A 16,873-nucleotide genomic window follows, 5' to 3' on the forward strand; every position below is an offset into this window, starting at 1 on the left:
TCCCATGACTCGGAGGTGGAAGCTTTTGCCTTCCCTTTCCTCTTTCTAGAGGTTTCTCCGGTCTTTGGTGCCATAAATGGTAATGGAGAAACAAAAAGCAATGCTTTTACCACACCAAACTTAGAAGATTTGCTCGTCCTCGAGCAAAAGAAGAAAGAAGAGAGTAGAAGAAGAAGAAATAGAGGAGATAGAGGAAGGTTGGTGTTTCGGCCAAGGGGGAGAAGTAGGGTTTATTATTTGTGAAAATGAAGGAGTGAAGATGGGTTTATATAGGGGTAGAGAGAGGGTTAGGGTTCGGCCATATAGGGTGGGTTTGGGAGGAAAAGTGGTTTGAATTTGAATGGTGAAGTAGGTGGGGTTTTATGATGGATGGATGTGGATTGGTGAAGGGTTTATGGAGAAGAGGGTAGGATTTGATAGGTGAGGGGTTTTTTGGGGAAGAGGTAATGAGGTGATTGGTGAATGGGTGAAGAAGAGAGAGAGAGAGGTGGGATAGGTGGGGATCCTGTGGGGTCCACAGATCCTGAGGTGTCAAGAATTTTTCATCCCTGCACCAAGTGGAGTACAAAACACCCTTTTCTACCAATCCTGGCGTTAAACGCCAGCTTTGTGCCCCTTTCTGGCGTTAAATGCCCAGAATGGTGCCAGACTGGGCGTTTAACGCCCATTCTGCTACCCTTACTGGCGTTTAAATGCCAGTAAGTTTCTCCTCCAGGGTGGTCTATTTTTAATACTATTTTTCATTCTGTTTTTACTTTTTCAGTTGTTTTTGTGACTTCACATGATCATCAACCTACAGAAAACATAAAATAACAATAGAAAATAGAAATTTAACATAGATAAGTAAAAATTGGGTTGCCTCCCAACAAGCACTTTAGCTTGACAATGGGCTCTCATGGAGCCTCACAGATACTCAGAGCATGGCCTCCTAACACCAAACTTAGAGTTTGAATGTGGGGGCTCTGTTTGACTCTGCATTGAGAGAAATTTTTCATGCTTCTTCTCCATGATTATAGAGGGAGATCCTTGAGCTTTAAACACAAGGGAGTCCTCATTCACTTGAAGGACCAATTCTCCTCTGTCAACATCAATCATAGCTTTTGTTGTGGCTAGGAAGGGTCTGCCAAGGATGATGGATTCATCCATACACTTCTCAGTCTTTAGGATTATGAAATTAGCAGGGATGTAATGGTCTTCAACCTTTACCAAGACATCCTCTATAATTCACCTCTTCCATTGCTGGGTTCTCAGGATCATAAGCTTCTTCTTCAGATGAAGCTTCTTTGGTACTGCCTGTTGCTGCTTGCATTCCAGACAGACTCTGAGAAATCATATTGACTTGTTGAGTCAATATTTTATTCTGAGCCAGTATGGCATTCAGAGTATCAATCTCAAGAACTCCGTTCTTCTGATTTGTCCTATTATTCACAGGATTTCTTTCAGAGGTGTACATGAATTGGTTATTTGCAACCATTTCAATGAGTTCCTGAGCTTCTGCAGACTTCTTCTTCAGATGAAGAGATCCTCCAGCAGAGCTATCCAATGACATCTTGGACAGTTCAGATAGACCATCATAGAAGATACCTATGATGCTCCATTCTGAAAGCATGCCAGAAGGACACCTTCTGATCAATTGCTTGTATCTTTTCCAAGCTTCATAGAGGGATTCACCTTCCTTCTGTCTGAAGGTTTGGAATTCCACTCTAAGCTTGCTCAATTTTTGAGGTGGAAAGAACTTTGCCAAGAAGGCATTGACTAGCTTTTCCCAAGAGTTCAGGCTTTCTTTAGGTTGTGAATCCAACCATGTTCTAGCTCTGTCTCTTACAGCAAAGGGAAAAAGCATAAGCTTGTAGACCTCGGGATCAATCCCATTGGTCTTGACAGTATCACAGATTTGCAAGAATTCAGCTAAGAACTGATGAGGATCTTCTAATGGAATCCATGAAACTTGCAATTCTGTTGCATCAGAGAGACTAATTGAGGCTTAAGCTCAAAGTTGTTTGCTCCAATGGCAGGGATTGAGATGCTTCTCCCATAGAAGTCAGGAGTAGGTGCAGTAAAGTCACCAAGCACTTTCTTTGTGTTGCTGGCATTGTTGTTGTTTTTGGCTGCCATGGCTTCTTCTTGTTTGAAAAGTTCTGTTAGGTCCTCTATAGAGATTTGTACTTTAGCTTCTCTTAGCTTTCTCTTCAAGGGCCTTTCAGGTTCAGGATCAGCTTCATCAAAAATGCCCTTGTCCTTACTCCTGCTCATATGAAAAGAGAGAAGAAGAAAATATGGAATCCTCTATGTCATAGTATAGAGATTCCTTGAGATGTCAAAGGAAAAGAAGAATGGAAGGAGGAGGTAGAGAAGAGAGAATTCGAACTTATCAAGGGAGATAGAGTTCGAATTGCATATTGAGGAGGAGTGTTAGTCCTTAAATAGAAGGGTGTGAGAAGAGGGGAAGAATTTTCGAAATTAAATTAAAAGATTTTGAAATAATTAAAAGAAATTTTGAAAATTTGGTAAAGGATTTTCGAAAATTAAGATTGGGAAAGAAATTAAGTGATTTTTGAAAAAAATTTTGAAATTAGAAATCAAAAAGATATGATTGAAAATTAAGTTTGAAAAAGATGTGATTGAAAAGATATGATTGAGAAGATATGATTGAAAATCAAATAAAAAAAGGAAAGTTTTAAAATTAAAGTTGATTACTTGACTAACAAGAAATTAGAAGATATGCTTCTAGAATTAAAACTTTTTCTCCTTTCTTAATAGGCAAGTAATAACTTGAAAATCACTAATTGTAGCAAGGATTTTCGAAAATAGTAATAAATAAAAAAAATTGAAAAGAAATTGATTTTGAAAAGATATGATTGAAATGATATGATTTGAAAAAAAAATTGATTTTGAAAAATTATGAAAACTTGAAAAAGATTTGAATTAAAAACAAAATCTTCCCTCTAGTGTCATCCTGGCGTTAAACGCCCAGAATGGCATCCATTCTGGCGTTTAACGCCCAAAATCCTATCTTTTTGGGCGTTTAAACGCCAGTTTTCCTTCTTCACTGGGCGTTTTGAACGCCCAGCTTTTTCTGTGTAATTCTTCTGCTGAATGTTCTGAATCTTCAATTCTCTGTGTTATTGACTTGAAAAGACACAATTTTGAAATTTTTTGAATTTTTAATGATGAGAAACAATAGAAATGCAACTAAGATCAAATAAACAATGCATGCAAGACACCAAACTTAGAAGTTTGTATACTAAGGACTATAACAATTTGAAAATGCATGTAAGAAACATCAAAAGACACAAAATAAGAGAAATTAAAGATCAGAGCACTGAAATCATCAAGAACAACTTGAAGATCAATGAAGAACATAATGCATATATTCAAAAAATGCAAGAAGAATAAAGACATGCAATTGACACCAAACTTAAAAATTGATATTAGACTCAAACATAAAATATTTTTTATTTTTATGGTTTTATAAATTTTTTTTTGTGATTTTTCGAAAATTGAGTGGAAAAGAAAATAAAGGGATTCAAAATTTTTAATAAGAGTTCCAGGAATCATTGCAATGCTAGTCTAAGACTCCGGTCCGAGAATTAGACATGGCTTACTAGCCAGCCAAGCTTTCAATGAAAGCTCCGGTCCAAAACACTAGACATGGCCAATGGCCAGCCAAACTTTAGCAGATCATTGCTAACAACAGCGAAATTGATAGAAATCAACAAGTTCTTGTGATGATAAGCTGAAACCTCGGTCCAATAAGATTACACATGGCTTCACAGCCAGCCAAACTTCAACAGATCATCATGAAACTCTAGAATTCATTCTTAAAAACTCTGAAGAACAAAATAGAAAATTTTTTTTGTATTAAAAAAAATTTTCGAAAATAAAAAGTAAAATTACCTAATCTAAGCAACAAGATGAACCGTCAGTTGTCCGAACTCGAACAGTCCCCGGCAACGGCGCTAAAAACTTGGTGCACGAAATTGTGATCATCAACAATGGCGCCAAAGACTTGGAGCTCTCAAACGTGAATCACACTTTGTCACAATTCCGCACAACTAACCAGCAAGTGCACTGGGTCGTCCAAGTAATACCTTACGTGAGTAAGGGTCGATCCCACGGAGACTATCGGCTTGAAGCAAGCTATGGTCACCTTGTAAATCTCAGTCAGGCAGATTCAAATGATTATGGAGAATTGATAATTAAAAGATGAATAAAACATAAAATAAGATAGAAATACTTATGTAATTCATTGGTAGGAATTTCAGATAAGCGTATGAAGATGCTTTGTTCCTCTTGAACCTCTGCTTTCCTATTGCCTTCTTCCAATCATTCATACTCCTTTCCATGGCAAGCTTTATGTTGGGCATCACCGTTGTCAATGGCTATTTCCCGTCCTCTCAGTGAAAATGTTCCAAATGTGCTGTCACCGCACGGCTAATCATCTGTCGGTTCTCGATCATGTTGGAATAGGATCCTTTGATCCTTTTGCGTCTGTCACACACCCAACACTCGTGAGTTTGAAGCTCGTCACAATCATCCCTTCCCAGATCCTACTCGGAATATCACAGACAAGGTTTAGACTTTCCGGATCTCAAGAATGCCCGCTAATAATTCTAGCCTATACCACGAAGGTTCCAATCTTAGATTATAAACCCAAGAGATACGCATTCAAGCCATTGCTAGTAGAACAGAGGTGGTTGTCAGGCACATATTCATAGGTGAGAATGATGATGAGTGTCACGGATCATCACATTCATCAAGTTGAAGAATAAATGAATATCTTAGAGAAGAAGTAGGCGTGAATTGAATAGAAGAACAATAGTAATTGTATTAATTCATGAAGAACAGGAGAGCTCCACACCTTAATCTATGGTGTGTAGAAACTCCATCATTGAAAATACATAAGAACAAAAGGTCCAGGCATGGCGGAATGGCCAGCCCCCGAACGTGAACATAAAGATCAAAAGGTATCAAAAGTCCATAAATACAATAGCTAAAGGTCCTATTTATAGAAAACTAGTGGCCTAGGGTTACAGAAATAGGTAATTAATGCAGAAATCTTTTTCCGGGCCCACTTGGTGTGTGCTTGGGCTGAGCATTGAAGCTTCCATATGTAGAGACTTTTCTTGGAGTTAAACGCCAGCTTTTGTACCAGTTTGGGCGTTTAACTCCAGCTTTTATGCCAGTTCTGGCGTTTTGACGCTATAATTTCTATGCTGTCTTGGAACGCCAGTTTGGGCCATCAAATCTTGAGCAAAGTATGGACTATTATATATTGCTGGAAATCCCAGGATGTCTACTTTCCAACGCATTTGAGAGCGCACCAATTGGGCCTCTGTAACTCCAGAAAATCCACTTCGAGTGCAGGGAGGTCAGAATCCAACAGCATCTGCAGTCCTTTTTCAGCCTCTGAATTAGATTTTTGCTTAGGTCCCTCAATTTCAGCCAGAAAATACCTGAAATCCCAAAAAAAATACACAAACTCATAGTAAAGTTCAGAAATGTGATTTTTATTTAAAAACTAATAAAAACATAATAAAAACTAACTAAAATATACTAAAAACATACTAAAAATAATGCCAAAAATCGTATAAATTATCCGCTCATCAGGCATGCGCACACACACCCCTGTGCATATGCACACTGCCCTGTTTTTCAATAAAAATCTTGTTTTTTAACTGTTTCAGCATTCTGGCAAGCTTGTAAACTTCTGTGACACCTATCTAAGTATTTTTGGCTTGTTTTTGGATGTTAAAACATAGAGAAGGTCCTAGGTGAATCCAATTCGGTAATTCTGGTAAAAAATTAGTGAATGGAGGCTTAGGTTTCTGGAGTACTGAGGATGATTTTGGTTGAGTAAGAAAACGTCGTATGGTATTGGTGATTATTGATAAGGAATTGTGAAAGTGGTGAACTGATGAGTTCAGAATGAATTGTGAAAGAGGTGAACTAATAAGTTCGGAATGGAAATTATGAATTGACAGTGGTTGAGATGAGTTTGGGACTCGGAATACAATGATGAATTTTTGATATACTGAAAAATGATTTATCTGAAAACCACAGGATTACTGTTATATGCTGAGAATTATGAGACGCTATGCGCCTGGCAGGGATGGTGGTTAATTGATGGAGTAAGGCGTAAGTCGGCTAATTAAGAAATCAAATTAGAAATTATGTTGCGAGTATAGCTCTTAACCAGCTAAAATCCACCTCATCAATTTAGAAAGGTTGTCACAAAATTTAGAATAAAAATACTGGGAGTATGAGTCCCAGGTCGTCTCCCAACAAGTTGCTAAAAAGGGTGCTAATGTATTAATCAGGAGTTTCCAAGAGAATCTGAGTCGGGCAATGAACAATTAAACAATTGTAAATTAAAGCAATAAAAACTAAAAGAGGTTTATAATATTCTAAATAAAAAGCCTTGACTGGGGGAATGATAAATTGGAAGTTCTATCCTTGTTGGGATCTCTTAAGTGTAGTATAAAAAGGTTGTTGTTTTCACTTAGTTAACCCTTACTAAATAAAGGAAAGTCAAGTGATTGAGCTAACTCTTATTCGCAAATCCTAGTCCTCTCCCTTAGGAAGGTCTAGCATTAGTAAATACAGAACTAGCCAACTACTTCCAGTTTAACCATCACTTAGGCCTTCTAACTCAAGTGTCTCTTCTTAATCAACTCCCATGTCAAGTAGGGGATCTACTCCATTGACATGAATATAACGCTCATAGAAATATAAGAAGAAGACATGATAAATTAAATAAAATAGGGATTGAAAATTAATTAAAAATAAAAGTAATTCTTTGCATTAATAAATCCAAAATAATCCAATTACCACTCTAAACAATAATTAAGAACATGGAACAAATAAATAGGAAGTAGGAAAACAAACTAGAATAGTATCTTTAACGGAGGCGATGACTCTTCATTATCCAAAGCAAAAGTATAAAACTAATAAACTATGAATGTAAAGAAAACTAGAGGAAGAGTAATTCCTCTCTAGATTCAGATCTAAACCTAAAAACTATCCTAATAAGAATGTGTGTTGAGTCTCTGCTTGTTTCCTGGCTTTAGTCTGTGTTTCTGGGCCAAAAACTGGGTCAAAACGCGGCCCAAAATCACCCCCAGCATTTTCTATTAATTCTGCAGATCGCGTATGTCAGCTTATGTGTCGCTGGTCATTTTGGCGTGTCAAGCGTTTGCGTCAAGCATGCGTACGCGTCAGGCATGCGCACGCGTCACTGCAAATTTCTTCATATCGCGCGCACGCGTGAGCCAGGCATGCGCGTCGATACTCGCTGGTCATCTCCTTAGTTTCTTGTGTTCCTTCCATTTTTTCAAGCTTTCTCTCTATTTTCTAAGCCATTCCTGCCCTATAAAGCCTGAAACACTTAACACACGGATCACGACATTGAATGGTATAAAGGAGAATTAAATTACACAAATTAAAGATCTCTAGGAAGCAAGTTTTCAACCATAAAACAAAACTAGGAAGGAATTGTAAAATCATGCAATTCATGTGAATAAGTGGGTAAATACTTGATGAAACCACTCAATTAAACACAAGATAAACCATAAAATAGTGGTTTATCAACTTCCCCACACTTAAACATTAGCATGTCCTCATGCTTAGCTTAAAGAGATAAAATAAATGAGTAGGGAAAAGTAAGACTCATGCAATGCAATACAACCTATGTATATGAATGCAACTATATGCTAAAATTATTTTTCCTACTTGGTTAAAATTAAATAAGTTCTTCCAACATGAATCAAATTCCACTAATTCAAATTATACAGTAAAAACAAGTAAACTTGTAGGAAGACAGCTCATGAAAGCAAGGAACATAGAATTAAGCATTGAACCCTCACTAATGGTGTATATGCACTCTAGTCACTCTAGTGTATAGGGTAATCACTCTACTCTTTTCTAATCATGCTTTCTAAACCTTGTTCTTCACCTAACCAATCAACAAGTATTTAATGTACCAATGCAAACTTCATGAGGTCTTTTCAAGGTTGTAATGGGGCCAAGGTAAATGTGAGGGTATATATATGGCTAAGTGAGCCATAAATTGAATCCTTGATTAACCTATGCTCTTACCTATACATACTCTATATTCTTCTTAAATCATGCCTAGTTACCAAAAATTTTTCCACTTTTGTATTACATACTCATGCATCAACTTTTCTCTTAACTTGTATCACATATGCATTGATTTTTCATTAAACTTAACATTGGGGTAATTTTATCCCTTTATTCATTTATTTAATTACTTAATTATTTGAATATTTTTGGATTTTTTTTTCAAAAGTCAAAGTAAAAATAACTTTATCAATGCACCTGAATTTTTTAATTTTTCTAGTTTCACATGACTAGGTACCCAAATTTCCAATATCTTATCAGTTGTAAAAACATAACACATTCCCTTGTTAACCCATGTTTTCACAGCTTTCCCACACTTTATTGACACACAATTTCTATCTTAAGTTAACCAAAGATTCAATTTGGGGTAGTTAATTTGTTTTTCCGCTTAAGGCTAGTGATGTGGTAAAATATAGAACAAATGGGATTAAAAGGCTCAAAGTGGCTAACAAAGGTAAATGAAAGGGTAGGCTATTTGGGATAAGTGAGTTAATAATTAATTAATGGCCTCAATCATATGCATGCATATAACACATTAAATATTGGACATATAGGATGGAACAAAATATAGATTACAATAATAGAGAAGTAAACACACAAGAATGAAATATTATGGTTAAATACTGTAACCATGTAATTAAGCTCAAGTCTCACAGGTTGTATGTTCTAGCTTTTGAACCATATTCCAATTTACAATCTTCAAACAAGTTTAACAAAAAAAGTTTTGATTTAAATTAGTGAAATTATTTTTTTTCAAAAATAGGGTCTTAAAAAGAAACTTATTATTTTTCAACCAAATAGAACATGCATGCAAATAACCTATTACTATGCAATCTATCCTATCCTAACAAAAGCAAAATAAATAAATAATTTTTTGGTGCTAAGAAGAGAAATTAACTCCGGAAGTCAGGTACTGACCGACCTCCCCACACTTAAAGCTTGGAACCGTCCTCGGTGCCATCAGTCAGGAATAAAGGGGGGCTGGTAGCAGCATCTCCACAATCGGGACCGTCATGGCTCCCTGTGCTGGTAAATGAAGTGGAGTCTGGGGTGTCTGGTTTGTCTTCAGGTGGGTGGTTACCAACAAGCAGCTCCTTGAGGTATTTAAATCGGCGCTTGTTACTGTGCTCCCTTTGCTTTCCTTTCCAGTTAAACCGGTCCAACCTCTCAAGTATCTGATGGAGCAGTTGGTTTGTTGAAGGTGCTTGTGATATGGAAGGAAAAGGAATATCTTCGGCCGGTTCTGCAGGCTGGCTAGTAGTGGCTGCTGGAGGTCTGATATACTTCCCGTTAGGGACGATCTAATCATCCCGCGAAATCATGGCCTTGGTGTCCCCAGCTCTGTAGGATACTCCGGCTGCTGAGACTACATCTGAAACCAAGGCGGAAAAAGGTAAGTTGCCCGCAATCTGTACGTGTCCCATAGCATGCTGAATGTGTCTTGGTAAATTGAGAGGCTTGTCTGTAAGGATACACCAGAGTAGAACAGCCATGTCTGCGATGAAGGAGGACTCGTGAGTGCTCAGAAAGACGTAATGAGACATAATCTGGGCCCATACTCGAGCCTCCAAGGTGAGTGCTGAAGCCAATATGCCTTTACGTCTGGATCGATGGTATCCATAGATCCATCTGCTGCCAGCTTGTGCTATAACTCTGAGAACGGCGTCCCAGTCAAATTGGTATGTCTGGAGCTTGAATGAGGCTTTTTGGAATGCGTCCAATCCTTCTGGAGTAGGGGAAAGATCTAAAGCTCGCTGAATGGCCTCTTTAGTTATGGGAACTTGCTTCTGACGGACATAGACAGACTGCATGGTTGGCATGTAAAAATTAGAGTAGAATTCAACTACCCATGAAAGGTTAACCTGCCGTGGCTATCTCCGTAGAAATCCTCATTGTCTTCGCTCAATGCGGGGCTCAACAAATTCAATAATTTGGGTCGGGAGGATGAGTAGGTACTCATTGTTATAGTTTCTCTCAGTCAGGATGGGGAACATCTGCTCACAGTAGCGGTTAGTGAATCGCGTAGTGTCCTTTGCTGGAAAGGCTTTCTCTTTTTCATCGACCTTGATGATCCTCTTGATTCGTTTTGTTGAGGGCTTTACTGCTGTTGAAGATGGCTCTGCCACTAGTGCTCTTTTTATTCCTTTCCTTGCCGGTGGTTTGGGAGTAGCTTTCTCTTTACCCTTCTTGGTGGCCATCCTGAAAAGGGAAAAGGTAAGTATATGTAAAGCTAAAGGTTAGAGCAAGGAAGAGAACGGGGCAAGTGATAATCAATGCCAAGGTAAAGAAGGATGACTTTTATCACATGGTCATGACTACATGTGATCAGTTCATCACAAGAAATATAGCAAGTGCATGTTATGGCAAGTAGATGTAAGATGTTTATTGGCATGCCGGCAAGGGCATGAGTAGCATAGATCAAGCATTAAATGCCCAATTTGATTATCAAGTCTTTCAAACGAACAATCTGTTTGTATTGACAATTATATTCAATCAATAATATATAAAAAGGGTTTTGTGAAAAAACAGGTATTAGAGTAGTAGAATAGAATAATTTACAAATAATGCACAATGTCATATGGGCTTTTTCACAAACACTTAGTATGCATGATAAATATGTTATTAAAAGTAGTAAATTGAACATGTAAGCAACCCTTTAAGAAGTAATATTAATTGTCAAACAATTCCTTAATAACTCACAAGCAAAAATATAGAAGAAAACAATCACCAAATTAAATTTCTAACACCAATTAGAAGAATAAAAAGGAAAAGAAAGAAAAAGGAAACACAGATAATGAAAGTAAAAAGAAAAAAGAAGAAGAAAATATTAATAAAAAATAATAAAAAGTAAAGAGGGAAGAAAAACAGAAAATAACCTTGATGATGAATGTGAAAAAGAAGGAGGGAGAAAGTAAAAAATGAGAAAGAATAAAGAAGAAAGAAGGAAGAAGAAAGAATTAAGAAGGGAAAAGAAAAAATTAGGATTGGGGAAGAAAAGATAAGAATTCTGGCATAGGTATAGTAAAACTATGCGTCACATGCGACACGTGCGCGTGGAGCACGCGTTCGCGTGGTTGGCGCTATTTTCAAGTGACGCGTGTGCGTGACCTGAATTGTGCTATTGGCGTGAGAGCAGCCTTGCGTACGCACAACTCTCTGTTTCGTTCGCATATTGCAAAAATTTTCGGTGACGCGTGCACGTAAGTGACGCGTACGCGTGAATGGCCTCTTTTTTAAAAATGACGAGGACGCGTGGGGCACACATTTGTGTGATAGGGCTTGTGTTTCCAGCACCATTCCAGCCCCACTCCATCATAACTCTCTGCCATACACCTATTTACGTCGAGTTCACAGGGTCACGCGTGCGCGTGGATGATGCGCATGCGTGGATGATGCGTGTGCGTGTTTATGCCTATGGCACGCCTTCAGCCACGCTCCTGCGTAACTCTCTGCTTCTTTTCTTCTTGTTTCGAAAGCACCTATGACACGGACGCGTCAGCGACGCTTGCGCGTCGTGTGCCTTCTTTTTTTTTTATGCAGAATGTAAAAGCAAATACAGACTATATGCAGAGATTATGAGAAGAGTCATTAAGAAAAATAAGTAAGGTAAAATAAAACAAAATTAAGACTGAAACGGAACGATCATACCATGGTGGGTTGTCTCCTACCTAACACTTTGCTTTTACGTCCTTAAGTTGGACGGTCTTCAGGCTCATTCTGCTTTTGTTGGTGGGTCTTCCAGGAGGAAAACCTCTAGTTCTTTATGATCCTTCATCTTTTCTCCATGATAAAGCTTTAGGCGATGTCCATTGACCTTTATAAATTTGGAGCTAGAAGGATGACGCAGGTGAAAAACTCCGTATGGCTCTGTCTTTTCTACTCTGTAGGGACCTTTCCATCTTGATCTTAGTTTGCCTGGCATAAGCCTCAGTCTGGAGTTATAAAGAAGAACTAATTCTCCTGGTCTGAACTCTCTCTTTTTATGTGCTTGTCATGGACAGCCTTCATCTTCTCTTTGTATCGCCTGGAGTTGTCATATACTTCTAGGCGAAGGTTTTCTAATTCTGCTAGTTGCATATTCCTTTCAGCACCAGCTTTTTCAAAATTCATGTTGCATTCCCTCACAGCCCAGAAAGCCTTATGTTCCACCTCTACTGGAAGGTGGCAAGCCTTTCTGTACACTAGGCAGAAGGAGCTCATCCCAATGGGTGTCTTGTACGCTGTTCTATATGCCCAGAGTGCATCTTATAGCCTGGCACTCCAGTCCTTCCTATGAGGCTTCACTATCTTCTCCAGAATACACTTTATTTCTCTATTAGACACTTCTTCTTGTCCATTGGTCTGGGGATGATAAGTTGTTGCTACTTTGTGAACTATCCCATGCTTCTTCAGTAATCCTGTTAGTCTTCTGTTACAAAAGTGAGTGCCTTCATCACTCACGATTGCTCATGGTGATCCAAAGTGACAAATAATATGGTAGGAGTTGCTTCCACCCGTTTAGAAACATAATCTATAGCTAACAGTATATAAAGGTAACCATTAGAGTTTGGAAATGGACCTATGAAGTCAATGCCCCAAACATCAAAAATTTCACAGAAAGGCATAATCTGTTGAGGCATCTCATCCCTCTTGGATATATTACCAAACCTTTGGCATGGGGAAAAAGATTTACAAAATTCAGCAGCATCTTTAAAAAGAGTAGGCCACTAGAATCCATAGTCTAAGATTTTTCTAGCTGTTCTTTGAGGGCCAAAATGTCCTCCACTCTCAGAAGAGTGGTAGGCCTCTAAAATGGACTAGAATTCTATTTGAGGTACACACCTTCTAATTACCTGCTCAGCACCACACCTCCATAAATATGGATCATCCTATATATAATATTTGGACTCACTTTTCAGCTTGTTTCTCTGATACTTAGTAAAATTGAGAGGGAAAGTATGACTAACTAGATAATTAGCTACAGGTGCATACCAAGGAACTACTTCAGATACTGCATGCAAGCTATCATTGATAGGAGCGGAGTCATCCTTAATGTGCTCAAGGCTACTCAAGTGGTCTGCCACTAAATTCTGGTTACCACTCCTATCCTTAATTTCTAAATCAAATTCTTGCAGCAGCAGTATCCAACGTATCAACCTTGGTTTGGACTCTTTTTTAGCTAATAAATATTTTAGAGCTGCATGGTCTGAGTACACTACCACCTTAGTACCAAGTAAATAGGCTCGGAATTTATCCAGAGCAAAAACAATAGCAATAAGCTCTTTTTCAGTAGTAGTGTAATTAGACTGAGCAGCGTCTAAGGTCTTAGATGCATAAGCAATTACGAAAGGATCCTTACCTTCACGCTGAGCCAGCGCCGTTCCTACTGCATGGTTGGAGGCATCACACATAATCTCAAATGGCTGGCTCCATTCTGGTCCTCTTACAATTGGAGCTTGAGTCAGGGCGATCTTCAGCTTATCAAATGCTTGCATGCAATCCTCACTGAACTCGAACTCAATATCTTTCTGCAGCAGTCTGGATAAAGGTAATGCTACCTTACTGAAGTCCTTAATGAATCTCCTGTATAAACCTGCATGGCCGAGGAACGAATGGACTTTCCTCACGGAGGAGGGGTAAGGTAAACTAGAAATGACATCTACCTTTACTAGATCTACGGAAATACCAGTTTTGGAGACAACATGTCCTAGAACAATCCCTTGTTTTACCATAAAATGACACTTTTCAAAATTCAATACAAGGTTTGAACTAATACACCTGTCTAATACTCTAGCTAAACTATCCAAGCAAAGGCTAAATGAATCACCATAAACGCTAAAATCATCCATAAATACTTCCATACAGTTCTTAATAAGATCTAAAAAGATACTCATCATGCATCTTTGGAAAGTAGCAGGTGCATTACATAAGCCAAAAGGCATTCTCTTATATGCATACGTTCCAAAGGGAGATGTAAAAGTAGTCTTCTCCTGATCTTCAGGAACTATATGAATTTGAAAGTAACCTGTATAACCATCTAAAAAGCAATAATGGGATTTGGTGCACAAAATTGTGATATCAATGGCGCCAAAAACTTGGTACGCACTATCATAATCTCAATTCTTCTTCAGAACTTCGCACAACTAACCAGCAAGTGCACTGGGTAGTCCAAGTAATAAACCTTACGTGAGTAAGGGTCGATCCCACGGAGATTGTCGGATTGAAGCAAGCTATGATCATCCTTGTAAATCTCAGTCAGGTGGATTCAAATAGTTATGGGATTTTGATAATTAAAATATAAATAAAATATAAAATAAGATAGAGATACTTATGCAATTCATTGGTAAGAATTTCAGATAAGCACATGGAGATGCTTTGTTCCTTATGAATCTCTGCTTTCTTACTGCCTTCATCCAATCATTCATACTCCTTTCCATGGCAAGCTGTATGTTGGGCATCACCGTCGTCAATGGCTACCTCCCGTCCTCTCAGTGAAAATGGTCCAAATGCACTGTCACCGCACGGCTAATCATCTGTCGGTTCTCACTCATATTGGAATAGGATCCGTTGATCCTTTTACGTCTGTCACTACGCCCAGCACTCGTGAGTTTGATGCCATCACAGTCATCCCATCCTGGATCCTACTTGGAATACCACAGACAAGGTTTATACTTTTCGGATCTCAAGAATGGCCACCAATAATTCTAGCTTATACCATGAAGACTCTGATCTGAACCAGGAGCCAAAGAGATAAACGCTCAAGCTATTGCAGATAGAATAGAAGTGGTTGTCAGGCACACGTTCATAGGCGAGAATGATGATGAGTGTCACGGATCATCACATTCATCAGGTTGAAGTACGAGTGAATATCTTGGAATAAGAATAAGCTTAAATTGAATAGAAAAATAATAGTACTTTGCATTAATTCATGAGGAACAGTAGAGCTCCACACCTTAATCTATGGGGTGTAGAAACTCCACCGTTGAAACTACATAAGTGAAAAAGGTCTAGGCATGGCCGTGAGGCCAGCCTCCAAACATGTACAATGGTCTCAGTTTCGAAATATGAAAACTGGATCTCAAAATAAATCTCTGAAAGTAGTTTTTATACTAAACTAGTAGCTAGGGTTACAGAAAATAAGTAACTAAGTGCAGATAGTGCAGAAATCCACTTTCGGGGCCCACTTGATGTGTGCATGGGCTGAGCATTGAAGCTTTCACGTGTAGAGACTCTTCTTGGAGTTAAACGCCAGGTTGTAGCCTGTTTCTGGCGTTTAACTCTGATTTCTAACCTATTTTTGGCGTTTAACTCCAGAATAGGGCAGGAAGTTGGCGTTTAAACGCTAGTTTGCGTCATCAAAACTCGGCAAAGTATGGACTATTATATATTGCTGGAAAGCCCTAGATGTCTACTTTCCAACGCAATTAAGAGCGTGCCAATTGGGTTTTTGTAGCTCCAGAAAATCCATTTCGAGTGCAGGGAGGTCAGAATCCAACAGCATCTGCAGTCCTTCTTCAGCCTCTGAATCAGATTTTTGCTCAAGTCCCTCAATTTCAGCCAGAAATTACCTGAAATCATAGAAAAACAAACAAACTCATAGTGAAGTCCAGAAATATGATTTTTATTTAAAAACTAATAAAAATATACTAAAAACTAACTAAATCATACTAAAAACTATGTAAAAACAATGCCAAAAAGCGTATAAATTATCCGCTCATCACAACACCAAACTTAAATTGTTGCTTGTCCTCAAGCAACTGAAAATCAAATAGGATAAAAAGAAGAGAATATACTATAAATTCCAAAATATCAATGAAACTCAGCTCCAATTTAGATGAGCGGGGCTAGTAGCTTTTTGCCTCTGAACAGTTTTGGCATCTCACTTTATCCTTTGAAGTTCAGAATGATTGGCATTTATAAGAACTTAGAATTCAGATAGTGTTATTGATTTTCCTAGTTCAGTATGTTGATTCTTGAACACAGCTACTTTATGAGTCTTGGCCGTGGCCCTAAGCACTTTGTTTTCCAGTATTACCACCGGATACATAAATGCCACAGACACATAACTGGGTGAACCTTTTCAGATTGTGACTCAGCTTTGCTAAAGTCCCCAATCAGAGGTGTCCAGGGTTCTTAAGCACACTCTTTTTTTGCTTTGGACCTCGACTTTAACTGCTCAGTCTCAAGCTTTTCACTTGACACCTTCACGCCATAAGCACATGGTTAGGGACAGCTTGGTTTAGCCGTTTAGACCAGGATTTTATTCCTTGGGGCCCTCCTATCCATTAATGCTCAAAGCCTTGGATCTTTTTTACCCTTTCCTTTTGGTTTAAAGGGTTACTGGCTTTTTGCTCTTGCCTTTTGGTTTAAGGAGCTATTGGCTTTTTCTACTTGCTTTTTCTTTTTCTTTCTTTTTCTTTTATTTTCGCCATTTCATTTTTTTTCGCAAGCCTTGTTATTCACTGCTTTTTCTTGCTTCAAGAATCAATTTTTTGATTTTTTAGATTATCAATAACATTTTTCCTTTTCATCATTCTTTCAAGAGCCAACAAATTTAACATTCATAAACAACAAATTCAAAAAAATATGCACTGTTCAAGCATTCATTCAGAAAACAAAAAGTGTTGCCACCACATCAAAATAATTAAACTAAGCTCAATGATGAATTCGAAATCATGTACTTCTTGTTCTTTTATTTTTAGAACATTTTTCATTTAAGAAAGGTGATGGATTCATAGGACATTCATAGCTTTAA

General features: G+C 38.1%; 1 long non-coding RNA gene across 1 annotated transcript in view; it reads left to right on the forward strand.

Annotated features, from left to right (window-relative positions):
• Nucleotides 1-5,415, forward strand: part of LOC110264641 — a 24,682-nt gene extending 19,267 nt beyond the window's left edge. The window contains exon 3 of the long non-coding RNA XR_002350813.1: nt 5,363-5,415. This is a non-coding gene — a long non-coding RNA (uncharacterized LOC110264641). The remainder of the gene's footprint in view (nt 1-5,362) is intronic.

The sequence above is a fragment of the Arachis ipaensis genome, chromosome B07, assembly GCF_000816755.2.
Source record: "Arachis ipaensis cultivar K30076 chromosome B07, Araip1.1, whole genome shotgun sequence".
NCBI classification, from domain to species: domain Eukaryota; kingdom Viridiplantae; phylum Streptophyta; class Magnoliopsida; order Fabales; family Fabaceae; genus Arachis; species Arachis ipaensis.